At 40.9% G+C, this 26272-nt stretch overlaps 1 protein-coding gene across 8 annotated transcripts in view; it reads left to right on the top strand.

Annotated features, from left to right (window-relative positions):
- Positions 1-26272, top strand: part of mpp7a (membrane palmitoylated protein 7a) — a 429268-nt gene that overhangs the window by 57964 nt on the left and 345032 nt on the right. The gene's annotated exons all lie outside the window — the stretch shown is intronic.

The raw sequence follows: 26272 nt of genomic DNA, 5'->3' as shown, positions 1-26272 counted from the left end.
ACAAGTCGTTGTGCATCCGTCACCACTTCTTCAAATCCAGCCTGCTTTGCAAGAATGGCCATGTTTTTTTTTTGGAAGCTGCTCTGATGGTTCAATGCCTTTAAAACCCTGAAGATTTTTGAGAAGCTTATGCCAAACAGCATGTAAGCAGTCCTTCGGGACAGCCCAGGCTTGCACAATAATCTAAATTGCATTCTTAACGGGAAAGCTCTTCCAAACTTGAACACGGTCTTCGTTTACCCCCACGCCAGTAACTGCAATTAGCTTTCTGAATGTGTCCCTTAAATAATGAGATTTAAAAGCTGCGATCAGTCCATGGGTTGAATGAGAGAGGTTGTGTTCAGAGGCAGAAATAGCACTTTGATGTTTTCAGAAAGCTCACTGATGGTGGGAGGATGGCTTGGTGCATTGTCCAGAATGAGGACAATCTTGAAATCCCAAGTTTTTCTCCTGCAATAATTTCTAACAACCTCAAACATAATAACGTCTGAAAAAAATTGCCCGGTTATCCAACCTGTCTTGTTTGATCTGAAGTCCATTGAGTGGAATTAAGGTACCTGGGGAGAGAATTGCATAATAGCCAATGGGTGTTTGCGTTTTAAAAAATTTGGTTATTTGGGGAATAATCACATTACAGCCAAATTGCGTTGGAGAACTACCTGTAATTCAATTACGTAAGTGCGAAACAACGATGGCTCAATCGGAATATCAAGGTCCAAGACATCCAACCTTCTCCCAAAAAGAATTGCATACACAAGATTGCAACAGTAGTGGAGTTGAAACCAAAGTTCCCAGAAGCTAGATTCTTCTCCAAGTTGGATGCCAAACATGACGATTGGTCTGTACATGTAGCAGGAGATATCAGAAATTTACTATCTTCAGAATACAATTTGCAAAAGTTTGCTTGCAGAGAGTACACTTTTGGTGCATCTGTACTATTATCCCTTGAAGAGAATGTGCACTGCCAATGGTATTGCTATTACGCAGTGTTGATGAACCGTGTGATTGGAAGAGGTCAATGTGAGCAGACCTTTCCACTTTCTGCTTTCCATCCTGTAGAGAGATGCAAAATTGTTTGGTGCTGTCTATTTGCAGCAATGTACTTGAGATTGGCAGCCTGTCATGTGAAGTTCTGAGCTACATGTCGCAGCAAGTATCAAATACTTAACAGATTACAAATAAAACACAAGTGCAGTAACATGATTGTCACTTGATTGCTAAAATACACCCTTCCTGTAGAGTAGAAGCATATCAAGTAAATGTATAGTTTCAAATGTAACAGTACCTGGGCTTGCAATATTAAACTGGAAGCTATATAATTCAGACCTTTTATCTCCATGTCCGAAAAACAAAGATCTTTTCAAAAGCTGACTGAAACAGATGTTGGACACACTAAGTTTGGACCCTTTAATGGGGAGAAATGTCGCTTTTAGACCCATTCGGGTCCAGCGAAGCTGGGATAATTATTTACACGTAACTGTACACCTAGCGTGATCGATAATTGTTAGCTGCAGCTGTCACAAGAGGTAATAACCATTCTGAATTATTTAACTGTTTCATTGAAGAAAGGTGACAGATTTCAAACATTGCGGGCAGAACGTTACAGATCCTGGATACTCATGCAGTTCAAAGTCTCTTTTTTATTTAGTCAAGCAATTTGCCACACGTTCTGTACTTTGCAGTTCTTCCATGTGGTATTTGAAAAATTCATTCTGTTCACAAACTTCAGGAATTGGAACTGACAGTGCGGCCTTGATTTTAACCTTATTTGCCGAGTTAGAACAAGTGTTTAAAACTCTGCAGGAATTTGGAGACAGAAAAGACTGCAGATGCTGGAAGTTGAAGTAAATCCATGTGAGGCTCGAAGAAGCGCAGCAGGTCAGGCAGCATCCGAGGAGCAGCCCTGATGAAGGGTTTCGGCCCAAAATGTTGACTTTGCTGCTGTTCGGATGCTGCCTGATTCGCTGTGTTTCTTCAGCCTCATATCTATTGACATTAAAACTCTGCAAATCTATTGACTGCCTTGTATCCCAAAACCAAAAATATCCTTTATCCAAAAATGTTGGTCCCCAGGTTTTCAGATAAAAGATACCAACCTGTACACATTATGACTTTGGTCTTTTACGGAAACGTCAAATGCTTTCCTTTGTGCTACCTTGTTTTTTTTAGGGAATTTAATAACACTGATATTTATATCTATGTTTTTAGGTAACAAAAACATGGAGTGCTGAAGTAACTGAGCAAGTCTGGCAGAACCTGTGGACAAAAAAACCTTTATTTTGAGTCCAGTAACTTTTCAGTCACTTTTTATTTTTGTGTCAGACCTCCAGCATCTGCAGTAATTTACTTTTTGTTTTCAAGTACAAGGGCAACCGGCTCCCCCCAGAAGGATGAATGCACCTTCAGTGAGTTTGCCTTGGAGAAGTATTTGTTTCCTTCTCAATACTTCATCCAGGGGGACATTGACTGCCCAGCAATTCAGACTTATAAGTGGTAAATTAGTGTCGACTTGAGGCCCTCAACTTGCCATTTCCCTCTGTTATTATTGAGATATTCACTGAAGTATAGGTTTTGACCTCCACTTTTTCCTGACATCCTCTGGTGAGCAGAACCACTACTGCCATGGCCTGTGACAGGCTGAGAAGTTTGCTGGTAAGCTGTGAACAAACTCATAGCTCCAATTCTAGTGAGCTTTGTCAGCAATGGGCATGGCAGGTTAGTCGATGACTAATACAAGGGTCCCCACACTTATTCTAGAAAAAGGAATATTGCAACCATAGATCTGTCTTTAATCTTGATCATCTTCATTCTGAGAGGATTAGCAATAAAGCAAATCTGAAATCTCTGATTAGAACTTTTGTTTGGTGCATAGAATCCTGTATATACAACAACTTCTGAAGCAGTCTTGGGTTTCTGCAGATTGTCTGCTCTGCTCTAAATTTAAATGTTTGTATGGCTCCTGGTATGATATTTCATTTGCCGACACACAGTCAATTGTACAGTTTGTTTTACGAAGGACATTTGGTTTATCCCCCTGCCACAGTTGAACATGTGCCAAGAATTGTAGTTTGCTGACCATCTCTCCTCGTATTTTGGCTGAATCCGGGTTGCACTGATAACTTTAATTCTATAATTACTGATATTAAATAACTGTGCTATCTCGATGAAAGATCCGGACCTGAAACGTCGACTTTCCTGCTCCTCTGATGTTGCATGACCTGGTGAGCTTTTTCCAGCTCCACATTTTATCACCTCTGACATTCCAGCATCTGCAGTACTCTTGATGTCCAAATATTAAATAACTACCATGTCTTCAAATCCAAACAATCCATATTCAAAATATTGATTTGTGTTCTCTTGCACATTTTCCGGCTTTATTTTTGTAGTTATTTTTGATTAATGTGCATTATTTCATTTTGCTCTGCCCTGACAGAAAGCAGGTCATTAAATCTTTTCTCTTCATTGTGGAATTGGGTAACCAGTTAACTATCATAAATAGTTATTGATGGCATATTGCCATCTTCCATTGCTTTTGACATTGATGTTAATCTGTCTAATTTTTTGCTTCATTAGAAATTGCAGAGGCTCTAATTTCTTTCATACTCATGCATGATATTTTCCTCATGAGTTTTGTTAGGATTGTGTACTTGGCCAAAAGTATAATTATAATGTTCACAAAGCCTTTATGTGGTGCTTATACTGTGCTTCAGACCATAGTTAACTAATCAGTACTGGGTCACAATTATACACATTTGTAGTCATCCTCCGAAAACCTTGAACAACTTAGTGTAAATGTACCTTTTTCAGTTAGTTGCTTCTTTGTTCATGATGTATGCTTTGCGTCAGGGCTCCAAAGTGGTGATCATGTGCAGATTCCGCTGTTTAACATCCTTCTATAATCCTGGATGTAGCTTCAGCAGGGGCAGCTTATTTTTCAGTACTCCTGGTGCTGCGCTTGGCAGGCTCTTCAATACTCTCCATTTGGACCAGAATTGATTCCCTGATAATGATACAGTGAAAGATGTGCCAGGTCTCGAGTTGACATTGTGGAATTGTGCAGCTGCTGAGGGCTCTCAACACCTCATGGCTGCCCAGTTTTTCCATGTGTCTTTATGACATAATGGAAAAGTACAGTATTACTTTGCAAATGTATACTGACTGCACTCATCTCCTTCAGTGTTGCTTACCTTATTGTTTGCTGACTTTAGTACTGGATGAGCAGAAATTTCCACCTGTTGAATATTAGGAAGGCTGAAGCTGTTTTTGATCAGCACTCCCAATTGGGTTCTGTAACTATTCCATCCCTTTCCTTAATGGCAGTTTGAGACTAAATCAGTTTGTTTGCAATCATGGAGTTATACTTGGTCTTAAAATGAGCATCTGACTGTATGGTAACATTATCAGTATGACTGTCTGTCTGTTTCCAGTTATGATTCAGTGCCTAACCTTGTCCTGTTTCAGCTCATCAACAGTAATCCTTTTTCAAATTATCTCTAAGCTTTAGTCCAATGTGATCCTTCAATTTATTCTTGTTTAAAGTGGACATCCAACAAAACTCGCTGCCTATGTCTTAACTCACAGTGAATCTGTACCTCTGAGAGTCAGGGTTTTACAGCACGGAAACAGACCCTTCGGTCCAACTCATTCATGCGGACCAGATATCCTAAATTAATCTAGCCCCATTTGCCAGCATTCGGCCCATATCCTTCTAAACCTTTCCAATTCATGTACCCACCCAGTTGCCTTTTAAAGGCTGTAATTGTATCATCCACCATCACTTCCTCTGTCACCTCATTACATACATGCACCACCCTCTACTTGGAAAAGTTACCCCTCAGGTCCCTTTTAAATCTTTCCCCTCTAACCTTAAGCCTATGCTCTATAGTTTTGGACTGCCCCACCCTGGGGGAAAAAGACCTTGTCTATTTACCCTATCCATGCCCCTCATGATTTCATAAACCCTTATAAGGTCACCCCTCAGCCTCTACTCAAAGGAAAATAGCGCCAGCCTATTCAACATCACCCTGTAGCTCAAACCCTCCATTCTGGCAACTTCCTTGTAATTATTTTCTGCTCCCTTTCTCTTGCAGGGAGACCAGAATTGAATGGAATATTCCAAAAGTGGCCGAACCAACATCCTGTCCAGCTGCAACATGATATCCTATCCCCTCACTTTACTGGCTGAACTGCTTTGCCTCTGATTTGAGCAACAGTTGAATTTGAGAATTGTTCTCTCTCTTGTGGAGTGTTGCACCTTCCCACCACTCCTTCTGTCTCTGTAATTCCTGTAGGGCTACAACCCTCCAAGATAATTTTGCTTTCTCATTCTGACCTGTTCAGCAATCCTGACGTGAACAGTGTCGGCATTGATGTCCCTGCCTTTAATTGCTTTGGCCTTAAGCTTGAGATTGCCTTCTGTATAGCTGTCCAGTTCTTGACGTTAGTTTCCTCTTTTAAGATGTCTTCTAAAAGCTATCACATTCTAAGGATACAGAATAGACCATTGCCCTTTGTGGTTCAGAAGAATGTGAGGTGACATTAGTCTATCTAACTTGTCTCTTGAGCCTTTGGCTGACAAATCCAAAGCTCAGGGGTCTTTGTATGAGGCGAAGAAGTTAGCCACTGAGGTCTGATGAAAAGCCTGCCTTCTTAAAGTGACACCTGAGGTACAAGTACTTGGTACAATTCTTGGATACAGCAGAGGAATAAAAGTAGTTGCATTACTTCAAGATTTGAAGAATAAGTTAAAGATAGGACGACATGGAAGGGTTGATATTGAGGAAGGTAGGAAATTTCAAATAGACATTACAGTGGAGTGGCTGAGCACAGGGCCTCTGCACATGGTCTGACCGTTTGCGCGAGACCCCAGTCCTGTCTCGGCTCCAAGGCCGAGACCGCTCCATAACCAGCACTCAGCTGCTTCAAGATAAGTAATTGGGCTGCTTTCCATGTGTCAGTCTCTGCTTGGGATTTGCTGCCTGTGTGATTTTGTGGTGTTGCTTCCCCACGTACTGTTTTGGGGCTTGAAGCCTGCTCACTGGTCTGGGCACTTGCTGCCAGCGCTTGCTGTTGTGCCAGTCTTTGCCTCTGGTGCTGAGGAGATAAAAGGAAAAAGAAAGAAAAGAACAGCCAGAGCAGAGCATCCTAATCTGCTGCCATCTTGGATCAAACTTTCAGTCATGCAAGCCTCTGTTGCTCATACTTGTAGTTACATCAAGAACTTGTTCATTCATCATTTTGTTGCTCACTGATCTCTATTAGCTCCATTTTGAATAAAGTCTCAACATTTAAGTTCTCTTCCTTCACGACAAATCCCTTCATGGTCGAAATGGTGATGTCATAACACTACTAAACCACAATCCTAGTAGAGTGTTCTGGATCATGAGTTTGCATCAGTGCAGATGGGGAAATTTGAATTTCATTTTTTAAAAAAAAGCTGAAAAATGATCATTCAACCATTTTTAATTATTTTGAAAAGCCATTTGCTTCATTAATGTTGTTTTGGGAAGGAAATTTGCCATCCTTCCCTCGTCTGACTCACTTATGACTCTTGTGTTTGAGACTTAACTGTACTCTGCCTAATGTGCTAGCAACGCCACCATCACATGAATGGATAAAAGTAAAATATGATTTCTCTTTGCACAATCCTCTGAGCTGTTTGTGTTTCTCCAGTTCTGGATCCTTGAACAACTCAGCGCTTTAATGACAAACAAAAGCAGAAATTGCTGGAAAAGTTCAGCAGATCTGGCAGCACCTGTGGAGACTAAGTAGAGGTAATGTTTTGGGTCCGCTAATCTTTCCTCAGAATCAAATGGGACCAGAAATGTTAACTCTGATATTGCTTTATCTCTACAGATGCTGCCAGACCTGTTAAGCTTTTCCAGTAATTTCTGTATTTGGTTCAGAATTCACACCGTCTGCCGTTACTTCAGTTTTCACAGCTTTAATGTCCCATCATGGGTGGATCTGCCTTCAACAATAGAAGTTTAGGAACTCCTTGAATTCTAAACTTTGGCAATGAGTCTAGTGCGGAAAAATGGGACGATTGGAGTTATTAGTATATTTTTTGGTGGTCCAGACTTGATGAGTTTGAAGGGCTTCTGTTCTGTATGATTGTATGAACTCTGAAGTGAATGTTTCATTGCTATCTGTTAATAAATTAAATGGAGCAGTGGGCTTGGACTTTCTGATCATGAAGCATAGTTGAACGTTGATTCAATTTGTTTTAGCACCTGTTTTTCTGAGCTTTAGATCCACACTTTGCTATACGTTTGCCACCTCATGAATCAGTTTAAGAGTGCTAATAATGTATAGAATAGCTTTAAGGGTGTTGCAGACAGCTGTTTCTTGTCTTAAAACTGTTGCAAGCATTCCCTGAAAACCAATCAGTCTTTTCTGCAATAGTCCTTCAGTTATGTGTAGCCTAGGGTTCGGGGTAATCCAAGATGGATGATCGGAAAAAGTTGTGGCTGTAAGAGCTGCTCCTTTTTTGTTTTTGAGGTATTTTCGGTGTTGTGGTTTTGTTCGCCGAGCTGGGAATTTGTGTTGCAGACGTTTCGTCCCCTGTCTAGGTGACATCCTCAGTGCTTGGGAGCCTCCTGTGAAGCGCTTCTGTAATCTTTCCTCCGGCATTTATAGTGATTTGTATCTGCTGCTTCCGGTTGTCAGTTCCAGCTGTCCGCTGCAGTGGTCGGTATATTGGGTCCAGGTCGATGTGCTTATTGATTGAATCTGTGGATGAGTGCCATGCCTCTAGGAATTCCCTGGCTGTTCTGTGTTTGGTTTGTCCTATACTAGTAGTCTTGTCCCAGTCAAATTCATGTTGCGTGGGTATCCGTTTTTGTCGAATACATTCCTGTGAGTGTGGCATTGATGATCCGGTGTGTGTTCTCAGAACAAAGGATCCGATACCCAGCATTAAGGACAGAAGGGTGACTTAGGGAGAGAATAGGGTCCCTCAAAGAGAGAAATTTTGCTTTTAGTTAAGCAAAAGAAGGAGCATATGTCAGGCACAGACAGGAGAGATCAAGTGAATCCTTAGAGCATAAAGGCAGTAGGAGTATACTTAAGAGCGAAATCAGGAGGGCAAAAAGGGACATGAGATAGCTTTGGCAAATAGAATTAAGGAGAATCCAAAGATATTTTATAAATACATTAAGGACAGAAGGGTGACTTAGGGAGAGAATAGGGTCCCTCAAAGATAAGCAGGGCAGCCGATGTATGGAGCCTCAGGAGATGGAGGAGATATTAAATGAGTTTTTGCATCAGTGTTTATTGTGCAGAAGGACATAGAAGATATATAATGTGGGGATATAGTTGGTGACATTTTGAAAAATGTCCATATTACAGACGAGGTGCTGGATGTCTTGAAACGCATAAAAATGAATAAATTCCCAGGACTTGACCAGACATACCCTAGAACACTGAGTAGCTTGACAAGTGATTGCTGGGTCGCTTGCTGAGATATTTCTATCATCGATAGTTGCAGGTGAGGTGCCGGAAGACCGGAGGTTGGCAAATATGCCACTGTATAAGAAAGGTGGTAAGGAAAAGTTAGACAAGTAAAGACCAGTGAGCCTGACCTTGATGGTTGGCAGAGGGAATTCTGAGGATCAGGATTGGCCTGTATTTGGAAAGGTAGGGATTGTCAACATAGCTTTGTATGTGGGAAGTCATGTCTCACGAATTTGAGTTTTTTCAACGAAGCAACAAAGAGGATTGATGAGGGCAGAGTGGTAGACATGATCTATACGGACTTCAGTCAGGCATTCAACATTGTTACTCATGGGAGACTGGTTAACAAGGTTGGATCTCGTGGAATAAGGGAGAACTAGTTATTTGGATACAGAACTGGCTTTAAGGGAGAAGACAGGGTGGTGGTGGAGGGTTGCTTTTCACACTGGAGGCCTGTGACCAATGGAGTGCCACAAGGATTAGTGCTGGGTCCACTGCTTTTCGTCATTTATAGGAATGATTTGGATGTGAGCACAAGAGGTACAGTTAGTAAGTTTGCAGATGACACCAAAATTAGAGGTGTAGTGGACAGCCAAGAATGTTACTTCAGACTATAACAGCATCTTGATCAGATGGGCCAATGGGCTGAGAAGTGGCAGATGGAGTTTAACTTAGATAAATGTAAGGTGCTGTATTTTTGGAAAGCAAATCTTAGCAGGACTTATACTCTCAATGGTAAGGTCTAAGGGAGTGTTGCTGAATAAAGAGACGTTGGAGTGCAGGTTTATAGCTCCTTGAAAGTGGAGTCACAGGTAGATAGGATAGTGAAGAAGGCATTTTGTATGCTTTCCTTTATTGGAGTTGGGAGGTCATGTCGCGGCATTGGTTTGACCACTTTTGGAATATTGCATGTAATTCTGGTCTCCTTCCTATCGGAAAGATGATGTGAAACTTGAAAGGGTTCAGTAATGATTTATAAGGATGTTGCTGGAGTTGGAGGATTTGAGCTGTGGGGAGAGGTTGAATAGGCTTTTTTCCCTGGAGCATCAGAGGCTGAGGGGTGACCTAAAATCGGTTTATAAAATCATGAGGGGCATGGATAAGATAAATAGACAAGTCTTTTCCCTGGGATGGAGGAGTCCAGAAGGTGAGAGGGGAAAGATATAAAAGGGACCTAAAGGGGCAACATTTTCATGCAGAGGGTGGTGTGTGTCTGGAATGAGCTGCCACAGGAAGTGGTGGAGGCTGGTACAATTACAGTATTTAAACAGCATCTGGATGGGTATATGAAAAGGAAGGGTTTAGTGGGATATGGACCAAATGCTGGCAAATGGGACGGGATAAGGTTAGGATATCTGGTTGGCATGAACGAGTTGGACCAAAGAGTCCTTTTCTGTGCTGTACATCTCTATGACCCTGACTATGTTTATTCTCCTAAACTGGCTACTTGAATATATTTTGCAAGTTTTATGCACAACAATCCAAAGATCAAGAATGACTGGGTCTTGCTATGATGCTGTGTCAACAGGACATCCTCTCTCTTCTTAATGGCCCGAGATTTATCAATGAGTATTTTTAATTGCGTAATTATGAATAAACTTTAGTCAACTATGAAATATGAGTTGGCTGACTAGTCCGACACATATTCTTGTTGTATGGGATCCTTAAGGTCCACTCAGCTCCTAATCTCCATTGTAATCTCGGTTTAAAGATTGACAGGAGAGTGAAATTCCCAAGGTGACACGAGAGTGACTGTCTTTGACATAAAGCTGAAAATTTCACCAAGTATGGGAGTATCAAGGAGCCCTGGCAAAACTCAAGTCAGTGGGAACCTAGCAAAAAGAACTCTCTGGTGGGAGTTATACCAGACACACAAGAAGATGGTTGTGATTGTTGGAGGTTGACCATCTCTACAGGAGTTCCTCAAAGTAGTGTATTAGATCCAACAATCTTCAGCTTCATCCAAGATCTTCCTTCTGTCGTAGGGTCAGAAGTCGGGATGTTCACTCGTGATAGTATTAAGGTCAGCATCATTTGTGACTCCTCAGATATTGCTATCCAATTGCTAGTTATGGACAATATCCAGGTTTGGGATGAAAAATAGCTTTAATATTTACACCTCAAATTCCAGGCAATGATCATATTCAGTGAGAGCAAATCTGACAATTGTCCATGACAAAAACAAGAAGGCTGATTAGTACCTGAATGGCTGGCTGTAAACTGGTGGAGAAATTGAGGAGTGCAAATACTGGATTGGTCAGAGTCGAGAGTGGGGTGCTGGGAAAGCACAACAGGTCAGGCAGTATTTGAGAAGCAGGAGAATCCACGTTGTGGGCAAGAAGTCCTGATGAAGGGCTATTGCCTACAATGTCTATTCTCCTGCTCCATGGATGCTGCCTGACCTGCTGTGCTTTTCCAGTGCCCCACTCTTGACTCTGTAAATTGGAAGAGGGGAGTGTGCAGCGGGACCTGTATGTCCTTGTGCACCAGTCGTCGAAGGTAAGCACACAGGTGGTAAAGAAGGCAAATGGTATGTTGGCCTTCATTGCAAGAGGTTTAGAGTAGAGGAGCAAGGATGGGTTGTTGCTGTTATACAGAGCCGTGGTGAGGCCGCACCTGGAATATTGTGTGCAGCTCTGGTGTCCTTCCTGAGGAAGGATGCTCTCACTCTCAAGGGAGTGCAGCAAAGGTTTACCAGGCTGATTTGCGGGGATGGCAGGACTGTTGTCCGAGCAGAAATTGACTAGCTTAGGATTGTTTTTACTGGAGCTCAAATCAATGAGGGGGGGGGAATCTCAGATTTATGAAGTTCTAACAGGACGAGACTGGGAACATCCTCCCTGCATCTGCCCTATGTTGGGTGCATTCAGAACCAGAGGTCATAGTCTGAGGATTCAGGGTATGGAGATGAGGAGACATTTCTTCACCTGAAGAGTGGTGAGCCTGTGGAATTTATTACTACAGGAAGTAGTTGATGCCAAGACACTGAATGGCCTCCTCCTATCTTTTATGTTTGTGTCCTTTAATATGATATGGTATTACCATCGTTGTATCCCCACTATCAACAAACTGTATACAGGCTGTTCTCCTACAACACTAGTTGCGTTCCTGTGTGATGCCATGTCACAGAAGATCGTGCAATAGAAATAATGGGGCTTCTGGGAAAAACAGGGTTAGGGCAAACCACCAAAAATACCAGTAAAATTTGAATCAAAAATAATCATTAGCCTGACATAAATGATAGCACATTCTAAGTAAGTTTTGACCTGTTGTAATAGACCTGTTGTATGGTACTGTATAGTGCAATTTATCAGAATCTTCAATTGATTACCCCCCCTCATTGATTGGTATCAATACCTGATGGCTGCACTACATTTTAGCCAGTCTTCTGATCCTATCCACTGGTAACACTGCACAAGTCAGATTCCAGAATGCAACCTGCCTTGATAGATCAAGGGGTGAATCTTAATTGCTTTCGCTATTAGGTTTGTCAAGTTGTTCGGAGGAGATGCTTGGGAACGTCTATCACCTTATTTTACAAAACCTGCCCTGATTTATTATCATTTGGTGTCCCTCTCTCACATTCTTGCACTACCATACCAGCTGCTATTCCCAAAACAACTCATCACTTTCTGGATATCCCAGAATTGACCAACATCCATGGTGCAGCACCATCTTTAAAAAGGTATTGTGGACTCAGACATGAGCTGTCAGTCCGGAGCTGCCCTGCATGGTATCTGATATCGGCCCTGGATGTGGCAGACAATTGAAAATTGGTGCCTCTCTTTGTGGCAAAGACATGGAGATGCTGCTAATGGGGATGGGGTGATGCAAGGCAGGATGTCCTTTTCTCCCAGGCCAACAGAGGACGAGATTCTTCTGGAACCACCCCAATCTGGACCAGGGTTACCACCAGGCCAGTGCAGTCTCTTTTTCCGCTCTGTCGGGGAAAGGGCCACCATCTTCTCATTGATACTTCACACTCACTATATTTCTGCTACAGTACCCACCATTTCCTGCAACATCTTCCCCATACACTCTTATCCTTACTAACATCTGACCCAGACTAACCCTGAATTTCTTCTGCACAGCTTACACACCCCCTCAGAACATCTCCATACATGCACCAAAAGGAACAGTATGCCACCCACCTTTCTCTCCCTCACCCAGTATGTGCAGAGTTTCCTGACTCTGACCACCCTGAGCAGCTGACTGACTACGTCCAAGCCTCATACTGGCATGTTTTTCCAGTTGATTACCATCATGATTAGTCACTGAAGCAGATTCACATGAGTGCAGATATTCTTTAACATCTAAACATTTTTTTTAAACTAAGAGAGAAAAAAGCTTTTGAGACAAACAATAAAGCCAAGTTTCAAACTGCTCCTCAACATTCCTTTTATTGTCAATGCCAGTGAAATTTTCACTCTTAATCTGTGTTTAAATTAGCAGATTGCTTTCAGATGCTTGTACTCAGACTGTAGAGACATGCTCATAATGCTTTTCCAAGCCTACGAACTCAAACATTTCAAAATAGCATTCACTGAGCTCTTGATGAGAGAGCACACAAACCGACTGATCGCGTGATGACGAGACCTAGTGTTGGGGCTGAAAATCTCATAACGGCGAATGGGAGTTCGCTTTATAAAAAAAAGTCGGCAGTTCACAAATTGCATTACAGATAAATCGCATTTAATAAACGTGCGTTATTGCAGGACTACTTGTAAGTAATGTGCTTACAAGAGTACGTCAGAGGCATCCTGTTGTAAGTAACTCACCTGCTGATTCCTAATGCTTGTTCCAATCTACAAGGCACAAGTCAGCAATGCGATGGAAAGCTCCCTCCTTGCTTGTTTGGGTTGAACTCTTGCATCACTGAAGAAGCTTGATGCTATTTCGAACCAAGTAACTCCTTGATTGGCACAATATGCATGGATGTTGAGGCATTGCAGAACAACTCTTTACTAAATGTGTACCAGAGTGCTGCTTTCTCTGGTGGATCTGTCGTGCTCTTCGGACAGGGCATAACCAAAGTTAGAGATGGTGATGTCATGGACACTGTGTAAGGAATGGTTCCTATTTATGATCGTGTTTGGGTGTGCGATAGCTGGATTAATTTTGCCTCATCTCAACTTGGATTTGTTGCAGCAGACTTTGTAGGATTATTCGTGCTCTTCGGAGTTGTTATTTCTTGTACCGAGGTTGATCCCAGATCATGAGCCCAGTTTCACTCATTTTTTCAGGCTCTGGCAGGTTGCAACTGAATACAACTGAGAGGCTTGCTCAGTCTCTTCAGAGGAGAAAGTGAGGTCTGCAGATGCTGGAGATCAAAGTTGAAACTTTATTGCTGGAACAGCACAGCAGGTCAGGCAGCATCCAGGGAACAGGAGATTCGACGTTTCGGGCACAGGCCCTTCTTCAGGAATGAGCAGAGAGTGTTCAGCAGGAGAAGATATGGCTAGCATGAGAGGACATAGCTTTAAATTGAGCGGTGATAGATATAGGACAGATGTCAGAGGGGTAGTTTCTTTACTCAGAGAGTAGTAATGGCGTGAAACTCCCTGCCTGCAACTGTAGTAGACTCACCGACTTTAATGTCTTTTTAAATGGCCATTGGATAAACATATGGATGATAATGCAACAATGCAGGTTAGTTCAGCTTCAGGCTGGTTTCACAGGTCAGCACAACATTGAGGGTCAGAGAGCCTGGACTGTGCTGTAATGTTCTGTGTTCTTTGAAAGCAAGATAATATTTCGAGTCTGGCGATTCTTCATCAGAACTGTTAACAGCTCAGGAAAGGTGGTAATATATTGAAGTGACGTTTGTGGGAAGGGGTTGGTCTTGCACAAGGTGACTTACTTGCCGATTTACTTCCTCCAACCTCAGTATCCAAGGCCTCAGGCACACCTTCCAGGTGAAGCAGCAGCTTACCTGCACTTCTCTCAACTCATTTATTTCATTCACTGCTCAGAATGTGGTCTCCTGTATATCGGGGGAGATGAAACACAGATTTGATGACCGCTTTGCTGAACACCTACACTCTGTCTGTAAAACATGACCCAGAGTTTCCCACTGCCTCCACTTCAACACACCACTGTGTTCCTACACCAACATTTCTGTCCCAGATCTGTTGCAGTGTTCCTTAACGCAAGTTCAAAGAACAACACTTCATTTTCCACTTGGGGATTCTGTTTCTGTTCTTCTCATTCCTGAAGAAGGGCCTGTGCCCGAAACGTCGAATCTCCTGTTCCCTGGATGCTGCCTGACCTGCTGTGCTGTTCCAGCAATAAAGTTTCAACAGTCTCTTCAGAGGTCAGTTAAGAGTCAACCACATGATTGTTTGTCTGGAGTCACATGGAGGCCGGAGCTGGTGACAGTGGCAGCTTTTCTTCTTTGGGATAAAGGTGGAGCAGGTCATTTTTAAAAAAAATCTGCAATCAGTGACTTTATAGTTGCCATCTGGCGAGCTTTTGATTTCCAGATTTACTTTTGAATTCAGATATCAGCATTTGCCATGGGGGTTTTATAACCCATGTCTCCAAAGCTTTACCCTGGTTTCTGGATTTACTCCAGTAATATTATCATGATGTTAGCACCTCCTCCCTTCATTTGCCACAGACTGCATTCAAATGGCAGAGGTAGCTGATGACTAAAGTCACTTTGCTATTGATGGACAATATTTTTGTTTTTGAGTTTAACAAACACTGACATTTCCATTAGTTTATTCAGCTGACAATGAAAATTAACATTGGCAGGAGAAAGAGCATCAGAATTTTGCCTTTTTCACAGTGATTGCTCTGTAGTTAATGTTCTTCAATATCAAGCAGCTGTTGAGCCAACGACTGTGAAATTTATGTCTTGAGTATTTATTTTTGACTTCTTTTGCAATGGATGATAGCATTAGAGCTGAGCATACCTGTAAGTCCCAGAACAATGATCCTTAAGGTCAGTTCCATCTGTTAAACTATCAGTTTGCTGCTGACTTTCATTGTGACATTTGTGTGCATGCACAAGGGCAGTGTGGGGCATCCTGGTGCAAACTAGGAAGAGCAGCCAGCAATGAAGGGTAAATTTCTTCATGAAGACACACAGGCTACCATCTGCAATGGGAAAAATTAAATTGCTGGGCTTCATAGGTATTGAGAAAACATTCATACTGGAATGAAATTTTTTTTGACAATTGCATTAATATAAGTATGTAACTTCGTAATTACTCTGCATGAAATGCTGAATTGAGCATGTGAAAAGATAAACTGGATAAGATCTGGTCTGACTTGCTTGAAAATAGTGCTGTCTTGATCTATCCACCCCAATCACATTCTTTCTGGAGGGTGAAAAGTCTGAGACAGATATAAGGTACACTGAGCAAAACTTAACATGCTACCTAAATGAGTTCGGCAAACATGGAGGAGACTGCAGTAGTTTGTTCTGCCACCTGGAGCTTCAAGTGCTGTCTTTTTAGGAACTTAATGTCCTTTTGAAATGTGCATATAATTCATCATCATGACAGGATTCAGGAATCTGTTCCAGAGAGAGGGTAAAAAGAAATGAAGGAGGAAGTTTTATTGTGTATGTTGAATAAATGATGACGATAAATGTTGTACTTGAATTTTGGGAAATTAAGATAAAGTTAGTGCATAAGTACTATCAGCAGGTAAACATTTTGCAAGCATTTAGAAATGTATGAGTAAATCCATCAGAGCTGACGTGGATTTGTTTAAGGCAAGTTGCTGGCATGTTTGACAATTTGAATAATTTTTCAGTGAATTGATAGATTACAGGGATTACATATTTCATCTGGAGGCTGCAAGATGTCAAAGCTTGCCTGGAAACATCAGACTCTCCAGCTCATCCAGCCAGTTCTGTTAGTCACTGTGGTCATTGCTGATCTTGGACATCAATTTCACTTTCCACCCACTCACCATTTACCGTAGTTCTCTGACAGACCAAAAATCTGTCCATCTCAGTCTTAAATAATGCAAATGTAAACATGACAACCAAGATAGATAATTCCAAATATTCTCTTTGGCATCACCCCTCAGACTTATGATCTCCGTCAACAAGAAGGAAAAGTGCCCCAAATGCAAGGTATACGACATCACCATGAGACAAGACGTCCTGACTATGTCCTTTGATTATGACTGCATCAGAGTCATAAAGCTCCATACATTTATCGAAGTTTGGGAGTATCTTCTTCAGGTTGTTGGCAGCAGTTCAAGAAAATGGCCCAAGAAGGGCAAGTAGCATGGATGATAAATGATGGTGTTGCCAACAAAGCTCACAGAACGTGGACAGAAGACGACACATGGAATATTATGTGAATAAGTGAATTTATCAATTTTTTTTGTCAGAAATAAAAGGCCAAGTATATCTCAACTGTTGAAAGGTTAGGAAGTAGAATATCCAAAGGGACCTCGATGCCCTTCTTATAAATCACCAAAACCTCGCATGCAAGTGTCACAGGAAATTAAGAATGCATGTGGTTTGTTGGTCCTCATAAGAAGGGGATTTAAATACACGTGAAGATGTCTCGCTGCAGTCATGTGAAGTTTTAATGAAACTTTGCTTGGAGAATTGTGTGCAATCTTGGCTTCCTTATTTAGGGGAAATAACACTTTCCATGGAGAGAGTACAATGGAGATTCACCTGACTAGTCCTTGAGGTGTTGGATTTGTTTTACAATGAGAGATTGAGGAAACTAGATTTGTATTCTGGACAGTTTGATGGACGAGGTGTGATGCAACTGAAGTATGGCAAATTCTTAGAGGGCATTACAGGGTCAATGTAGAATAAATGTTTCCCTGAACTAGGGACATGATCTAAGTTCAGGGTGAGGCGACTTAAGTCAGAGATGGGATGAAATCTTTTCACTTGAAGGGTGGTGAATCATTGGAATTCTTTCCCCTGAGATTGTGGAAGTTATTTAGTATGTTCAAGATAGAAATTGATAGAATTCGGGGGAATAATGACACAAATAAGTGGCATTAAGGTAGAATGTCAACCATGATTGCATTAACTGATAGAGCAGGCTTGACAGGTTGCATGGCATGCTTCTGTCCTATGTTTCCAATTTGAAGGAATAATGACAAACATAGCGTGAAATAATGATTTTTCATTCAGATGTGCACATAGTTTGATTTTCTCTTGAGAACTGTTGATAAATTAAACGAAACAAGTTCTGTAAATTTCAGTCACTGCTCAGCACTTCAGACCAATTATGTAGAAGTCCCCCAAGCAGCTTGGAGAGTTGCCTTGGAATTTTTTTTTCCTGGGGTGTCAAATGACAAAAACAGTGATTTGCTTCACAATAGCTGCACTTTGTTTTTGTAGCGTCAGTTACTATGGTGCCATTTAGCAACTGATACTTGTGCAAAATATTTTAACCTTGGATAATACCTTATACAGTTTGTGTCACCCTTGTTATAAATTGTGTAGAAGAATGTTTGTTTGCTATTTGCTTTCCCAGAATTGTTTTGCAGTTAAAGGTTTTCAGCATTTTTCATTTGACTTATTGAACACACATGTACCGATTTAAGGAAAGAAATATAGCAGCAAAGGAATAAAATATTTAAATCAAACCCATTCTGGGAGTTGGCTACAAGAGAATTAAGATCATAGTTTCATAAAATGTGTAGTCCCTTCTTGTCTGTACCTGTTTCCTGGAAGAAAGATTTAGCTCATCAAGCTCCTCTAAATTCAGCTGATTTGCATTTAACCTCAATAGCGTGAACAAGTTTGTCACTGAATAACTTTTGGATGTCCTGAATGGTAAGGTGAATGAATACCTATAAAAACTTATGTGCATTTACCCTTCCTTGTGCATGTGTCATGTGACCCATTACACAGTGAAGTGTCAGCTTCTAAGTTCACTATACACAACAGCAAATTGCATTTATGAATATGCAAAACTTCCTAAGCAACTTAATAGGCGTGATCGTACAGGAGAAAACAACAAGCCGATTTTAGAAATGCCAGAATGTTCTCCAAAACTCAATCTAAGCGAGAGCTTCCATAGACAGATGGAGAAACCGATATCTTTAGGCAAGGCATTCTGTGGGTGAAGACTATGCACAGTCATTAGCTCATCTGAAATCAACTATCGAGCAATCACCCTGACAGCATGAAGGCTGGATGACTGAAGTTTGATTTTGGCAATGTACAGTCGAAAGGTGACACGCTGCTCAAGTCTGATTAAAACCTGGTTCAGACTTGTATAGCCAATTCGCAAAAGGAAATTGTATGCTTTCTTTTATTTGCCCACTTCCACTTAAGTTAGAGTTTCTGCTCCCCTAAAGGAGGTCAAGAAGGTAGCTTGACTCCCTTCCTTCTTTGTGAAGGGAGAATTTTGGCACATTGTTGCCGATTTGTTAGAAAATAGACTTGTTTTTGTAAGACTGTGATCAGCAGGAGGATATTATGTTGTATTTCCACTTAATTACAAAAGACTGAGCACTTGATTATAGAAGAACCAGGTTCCTATGTTTGTATATGTAGACTGACTTTCAAATAGTTTCCTAAAGTGAATGAAATAATCAGAAAACCCTAAACCCAAAATAAGTAGATGGATTTTGTCTGCAATTTTCTGTTCTATTCGCCATTGGACTTGACAACTCTTAAATTTAGGTTACAGATTGAGTTGTTCATCTTGTCCAGACACTGAGCCTGTTGTTGTGAGCTTGTCTGATGTAAGTATAAGTTAACTGGTACCTGCAGGGTGACATTCAAGTTAACCAGAGATGGTTTTCCTCAAAGCGAATCAAGAGAGAAAATAATACATGCAGAATTTTGTGTGGTCAGCTGAGCTGGTGTCGCACACAACAAAAAAGAAAGCCTCAGAGGAGAGAAGCCAATGCTTTCTCGATGGATTCTAACATTGGTAATTGATTGATTGAAAAATCATCATGGCAGCAGATTACGAACTGCGTTTGAGATACAAATTTTTAGAAACTGTCATAATCAGAGGTTATAGACAAGCAGTAAAATAAAAATCAATTATTAAGTCATGAAGGTGTTGTACAGTTGTGGGTATGTGAGTATGCACTGATGTTATGCTAATGCAAAGAGGATTATGTTTGTAAGTTTGGAATGAGAAGTGCATGCACCTGCTTAAAAAGGTGGACTGCAGTAAAGGCACGCCAAAGGTGAAATGCTTTGAGAAGTGCTGGCATTTTGATGCAGACTCTGTTGTGTCATCCTTGATGTGAAGTTTTCACCAAGTGAAAGTTGGATGGCAAAAGAAACTGGGTAGTATAGTAGAGGAGTCTGTTTTGCAAGAATCTGAATTAACAATGGAACAGTGCCTACTTTCATATTAACTATAAAGATTTACACACTATGACATATGTCATAAAAATCATCTATATTGGAAATGTCTACATAGTACATTTCTGTTCGTAGTGAAGGCTTGCCCTTACAATCGATCATTAAACATATGCACGTTTAACGGTTCGTATCACTTAACATCCAGAAGTGATCACTGGTTCGACCGTCGTTGTTGAGCACAGCATGATGGATCCCCCAGCAGAATTCATCAGAACCCTTTCTCCTGAATGCTGTGACAGGAAAATTAATTGTCACCTTTTTTTTCCAAAAACTGGAAGCATTTACTAAATGCAATTTGTTGGTATTTCAAATGCCATTTGTGACCTCAAACGACATGGAAATGGCTTATTTTGTCCAAAGTTATCATCCACATCCCCTTTTTTTTCTCCTAATTTCGGGTATATTATCATCCACATGATCAAATAGCCCAAATGATCTACAATCTTGAATCCTTCATTCTGTTATTTATCTTAGATTAGATTAGATTCCCTAGTCTGGAAACAGGCCCTTCGGCCCAACAAGTCCACACCGACTCTCCGAAGAGTAACCCACCCAGACCCATTTCCTTCTGACTAATGCACCTAACACTTGTGAATCTAATCTTGAAAATGTTTAGTTTTCAGCACAACGACTTGGAAGTCAGTGAAAAAAATTGAAAGACCACTGGATGTCTCAAAGCATTTGTAGCTAATTAAGTATATTTTTTCAGTGTAGTCACTGTTGTAATGTTGGAAATGTGGTCCCCTATCTGTGGGCAGAAATCTTCCACAAACAACAACAGGATCCTGACCAGATAATCTGTTTTCTGAATTTGAGGAAAAATTCTTAAACTGGAGACCAGGAATAATTCCCTTGTTCCTCTTCAGATGGTGCAATAAGATTTTGTATGTGTATCTGAGACAGCAAGCAAAACCTGACAACTTATAATTTGAAAGATGGTGTTTGCCAGTGGTGACAGAAGTGTTCACTTTGATTTTTCAATTTAAGACTTGGAGTGGGACCTGAAGCCAGAATCAAGTGACTCCAGGGTAACACCTGAATAGGATGCGCTTAGTTACTCTTGCTCTCTCATAGAACATAGAAACATACAGCACAGAACAGGCCCTTAGGCCCACGATGTTGTGCCGAGACTTGATCCTAATGTAAAATATAGTAACTAACCTACGCACCCCTCAACTCACTGCTATCCATGTGCATGTTTAGCAGTTGCTTAAATGCCCCCAATGACTTCGCTTCCACCACGTCAGCTGGCAACGCATTCCATGCATTCACAACTCTCTGCGTAAAGAACCTACCTCTGATGTCTCCTTTCTACCTTCCTCCTAATATCTTCAAACTAAGACTTCTCGTACCAGTCAGTCCTGCCCTGGGGAAAAGTCTCTGGCTATTGGCTCTACGTATTCCTCTCATTACCTTATACACCTCGATCAGGTCTCCTCTCTTCCTCCTCCTCTCCAGAGAGAAAAGTCCGAGCTTATTCAGCCTTTCTTCATAAGGCAAGCCCTCCAGTCCAGGCAGCATCCTGGTATACCTTCTATGCACCCTCTCCAAAGTCTCCACATCTTTCCTGTTGTAGGGCGACCAAAACTGGACACAGTATTCCAAGTGTGGTCTCACCAGGGACTTGTAGAGCTGCAGCAAAACCTCACGGCTCTTAAACTCTAACCCCCTGTTTATGAAGCCAAAGCACCATATGCTTTCTTAACAACCCTATCCACTTGGGTGGCAACTTTGAGGGATCTATGTACTTGCACACCCAGATCCCTCTGTTCCTCCACTCTGCCAAGAATACTGTCTTTAATCCTATCTTCAACATTCGAGTTCGACCTTCCAAAGTCTATCACTTCGCATTTATACAGGTTGAACTCCATCTGCCATTTCTCAGCCCAGCTTTGCATCCTGTCTATGTCGTGCTGCAGCCTGCAATACCTCTCGATACTTTCCATGACACCTCCAACCTTTGGGTCATCTGCAAATTTACGAACCTGCCCCTCAACCTCCTCATCCAAGTCATTTATAAAAACTACAAAGAGCAGAGGCCCAAGAACAGAACCCTGCAGGACACCTCTAAACACTGTCTTCCAGGCGGAATATTTTCCATCTACACCCACACACTGCCTTCTGTCAGCCAGCCAATTCTGAATACAGATAGCCAAATTTCCCTGTCTCCCATACTTCCTGACTTTATCAATGAGCCTACCGTGGGGAACCCTGTCAAATGCCTTGCTGACATCCATATACACCACATCCACTGCTCGACCGTCATCGACCTGTCTTGACACCTCAAAGAACTCAATAAGATTTGTGAGGCATGATCTGCCCCTCACAAAGCTATGCTGACTGCCTTTAATCACACTCTGCTTTGCCAAATAGTCATAAATCCTATCCCTCAGAGTTCTTTCCACAAGTTTGCTGACTACAAGCGTGAGACTGATTTGTCTGTAATTGCCAGAGATTTCCCTATTACCCTTCTTTAAAAGTGGAACAACATTCGCCTCCTTCCAATCCTCCGGTATGACTCCTGTGGAAAGTGAGGAGGCAAATATCCTCACCAGCGGTTTAGCAACCGCCTTTCTTGCTTCCAGGAGCAGCCTAGGATAAATCTTATCCATAAATTTTGTATCTGTAGTTCATCGCACTTGACATTTTAAGCAAATAGTGGAAATATGCATTATGGAATAAATCCGTAATCTTAGGAGTTCAGTGCATTCGTCTGCAACTTCTCACTATCATCATCTCTTTGTCATTGCTTCAAAAATTCATTTGGGTTCTTAGAATCACTGCTGTCAGAGCTACTTGTGGTAAGCTACTTGTGCAAATATATGAATTATGAATGACAAAAAAAAACTTTAACTGTTTTTGAGTAGACTCGTAAGTGTATTTCCCCTCCACCCCTTAGTTTGGAGTTCCCTGGTATTAGAAGCAGTCTTGCATGAATGGAAGCTTCAGAATCATTTTAAGACTCTAAGACATTAAAGCAGAACTAGGCCATTCAGCCCATCAACTTTGTTTTGCCATTCAATGGGGTCATGGCGAATTTTATAAACTCCAACTCCAATTTCCTGACATTTCACCATAAATTTTGATTCCCTTACTGATGAAAACAATCTGTCTGTTTCAGCCCTTTACTTGACACAGCTTTGAAAGCACTCTGCAATAAAGAATTCCACAGAAGAAATTCCTCCTCATCACTGTATTAAATGTTTGACCCCTTATTCTGAGGTTTTGCTCTCTAATCATAGATGCTCCCATAAACAGACGCAACTTTTCTGTATTTATCCTATCAAGTCCTCGAAGAACCTTGTATGTTGCAATGTGGTTGCCTCTAGTTCTTCTATATTCCAATTAGTGTTTATGCAACCTATCTTCAAGCAGAACTGAGAGGTACTTCAGACATTTGTCTCGTGTGTCTCCTCCAAATGAGAAACAAATAGCAGTTATTTTCTACTTTTATTCATGGGATGTGGGTGGTGCTGGTGTGCGTTGCCCATTCCTAATTACCCTTTAACCAAATGGCTTACCAGGCCATTTCAGTGGAGAGTTGTGTTGTGGATTGGAGTCACATGTCAACCAGACTTGGTATGGAAACAGAATTGGTTAGATTAAATTATTGTGTCGGCTTGTTGCAGCTGCTGTATGAATTAGGTAATTAATTGTAAGTAAAAACATTGTGGCAGCATAAACAATAGTCCAGATTGTTTTATGTTCTCCAGTGGGAAGATGAAGGTCTGAATCCGAATCTGCAAAGGATTTTCATCTTTTTCCACTTATTGTTAGTCAGAGAACTAAACAATAAGCCCTTCAATTTCCATGGTGTCTCTGTTACACAAAAGAAAATACTAGTTGTGAGGTAGGATTATTTACTGCTTTGAAACACCAGCTGACAGTGTAGTTTGCGTGTATGGAAGCATGGGATCTTGTTCATTGATAGTCAGAAATTGTTGACAGTATGGTTCCAGCCAAGGCAAGTACTTTATAGTAAGGACCAAATTAGTAGATTTGGCTCAGCATGAATTGAACATAGTATAACTGGCAGAGAATTCAAAGCAGGCAGCAGACCCAAACCAGTGCAACTCATCTCAGTACTGCCAATGGAATTTGTGAAATCAAGACCAAGCTGCTGAAAGGAATCCTCTCTTGGGGAGATGATTGAATACATGAGAAATGTCATTGGTAACACAAATGACGTATGGTTTTGAAATTTATACTGTAATAGAGAAGCTATTAGATTACTTTGTTTAATGTGATGCACAGGAAATGAAGTTCAAATAGTTCAAGTGCTAATGATTTGATTAGCAGCTCAACAAGATGTTACAAAGGATACTATTCTATCAACGCTGTGTCAAAAATGAATTTTTTTCTTCAGTGTTCTGTACTTTCAAAAGTATATTACTACTTGTTCATCTGCATTAAATTGCATCTTCCCATTTCAACTTGTTCCCCCACCAAGTTTGTGGTTTTGCCAAGTTCAGTATCGTCCTCAAAATTGAGAATAGTTCTAATGGCAATTCCAAGGACCTCCAGTTAAAAAATCATTCATCACTATTTTCTTCCTCTTCGTCTTTATTCCTAACTTGCATATTCATTTTACCATTGCCCCCTTTAATGCTTTTGTGCTTCAATCTTGTAACGTCACACCTTATCAACTGTCTTTCAGAGATGTACAGACACAGCTTCTGCAGTTACTTTCAGCGTTCTCTGTTACTTCCTTCAGGTTAGTCAGACATGAATTATCTTTAACAAACCCATGCTGGGTTTCGCTTGTAAACCCATGCTTCTCCAATTCAGAAAGTATTTTATCTTTAACTTGTCAAGATGTTGAAAGAAAATAGTTACGCAGATCTGAAAGGTAAAGTGAAAATTCTTTTTGGAAGCCATTCAGGTTAAGATTTTTTTATTTTAACGGGAATCTATTCAGCAGAAAAAGAATTAGCTGATGCTTCATTGTGCTAATCTGTTGTCAGTAAATCCCCACAAGTTATCCTTATTTTAGCAACTTGTAAATAAATCTCGGAGACAATCAAAGACTGAAATAATTTAAACTTTATTGCATGTAGCAACCAAACTAAGACCCCTCAAGTAATCAAATCAAGCCTCACAACACAACTTGGCTGTTAGCTGATTAATGATGGAATCTGGCCAGGATTTCACGAATACTGTCTGTCTCTGGAAGTGTCCACAGTTCACTCTTTGTGCAGTGTCGTTCTTTGAAATTCTGCTACTGACTTATTCTTCTATTGGATTCTTATCCAGTTTTCCCTTTCAAGTTTGTAGTGTGACATTAATGTTTCAATAGATTCTTTCATCCCAGCATTGATTACTTTTCTGGAGACCTCAAGTCTGTAGCTTGTCTTATCAGAAACAGCTTCCCTGTTCCTTGTCAGATTCAATGTTAGCTGTCTGTTCGAGGATACACCTTTTCCTCCTCAAAATCTTTTGCATGGAAATCTTTGTCCTTTGTGGCAATCAAGCATCCTGTTTATTAAGCAGATGTCAAAGCTTTTTTGTTTATATAATCTCACCAAGACTTGGCTAATTGTTTCCAGGCTCTGTGTAACAGCTTGTCTTTGTCCCTTTAATATCGAGAAACAGTTTATTTCAGAAAGATTTATTGCTGATTTTTTTTTTCAATCCATAAAGTTATTTGTTAGGTTCTTTTGCCAAGGTTTCACACGACATGCAATTCGCACATGTCAACTTCTGCAAGCAGTTAAAGTTTATTAAAGCTTGTACAAGCTAGGTGACCCCACTTTGACCTTCATTGCAGGTGTGTGAAGTCGTGTCAAAAGAGGCCCCGAAGAAAAGAAACACATTTCCTTCATATATGTCAGTTGGTAATGCTCACAGGCACTCTGCCCCCCACCCCAGCCAAAACCACGTTACCCCAGGTTCAATGGTAGGATGAGGTCAGAGATAATGTAAATACCCTAATCCTGGGGAATCGTTACACAGTCGATTTCCTGACTCTCTGATTCCCCAAAATAATATAGGTGTGAAATGCTTCAGTATCGGGGGATGATCACACAAACAAGTTTGATTGGTTGGGGATGGCTATGAAAGCATTTCTGAATGGAAGGGACTGAATAAGAGTTGAATTTGATAATAGCAGTAGAATAGTAGTAAATAGCTGCCTAAATGAAGTGTGGATTACAAAGAATAGTCATCCACATTGCTGCATGCTGTCTGTGAGACAGAATGTCAGCCCCAACCACTTCCAGAATGTTCAGCTTCTGGGAGAAAGACCGTACATTTTAACTCTTTAACATTACGCTAATGTCCAGAGTACAGCTGGACATTAGCGTAATCTGTTAATCTGTTAACATTACATATTCAAGTTGTGAAGTTTACATTGTCACTGTCTCATTATGGTCTTGCTGCTTTTTGAGTTTCAATGCATGTTTTCATTTTATCCCCTCGACAGTCCTATGTTTGATTAAATGGTGGAATTTGACCATTAATTTCAGAAACTGTCAGATTATCATTGTTATATAGCTT

The sequence above is a fragment of the Chiloscyllium plagiosum genome, chromosome 5 (assembly GCF_004010195.1).
Source record: "Chiloscyllium plagiosum isolate BGI_BamShark_2017 chromosome 5, ASM401019v2, whole genome shotgun sequence".
NCBI lineage: Eukaryota > Metazoa > Chordata > Chondrichthyes > Orectolobiformes > Hemiscylliidae > Chiloscyllium > Chiloscyllium plagiosum.
This window is presented reverse-complemented; position numbering and strand designations above follow the sequence as displayed.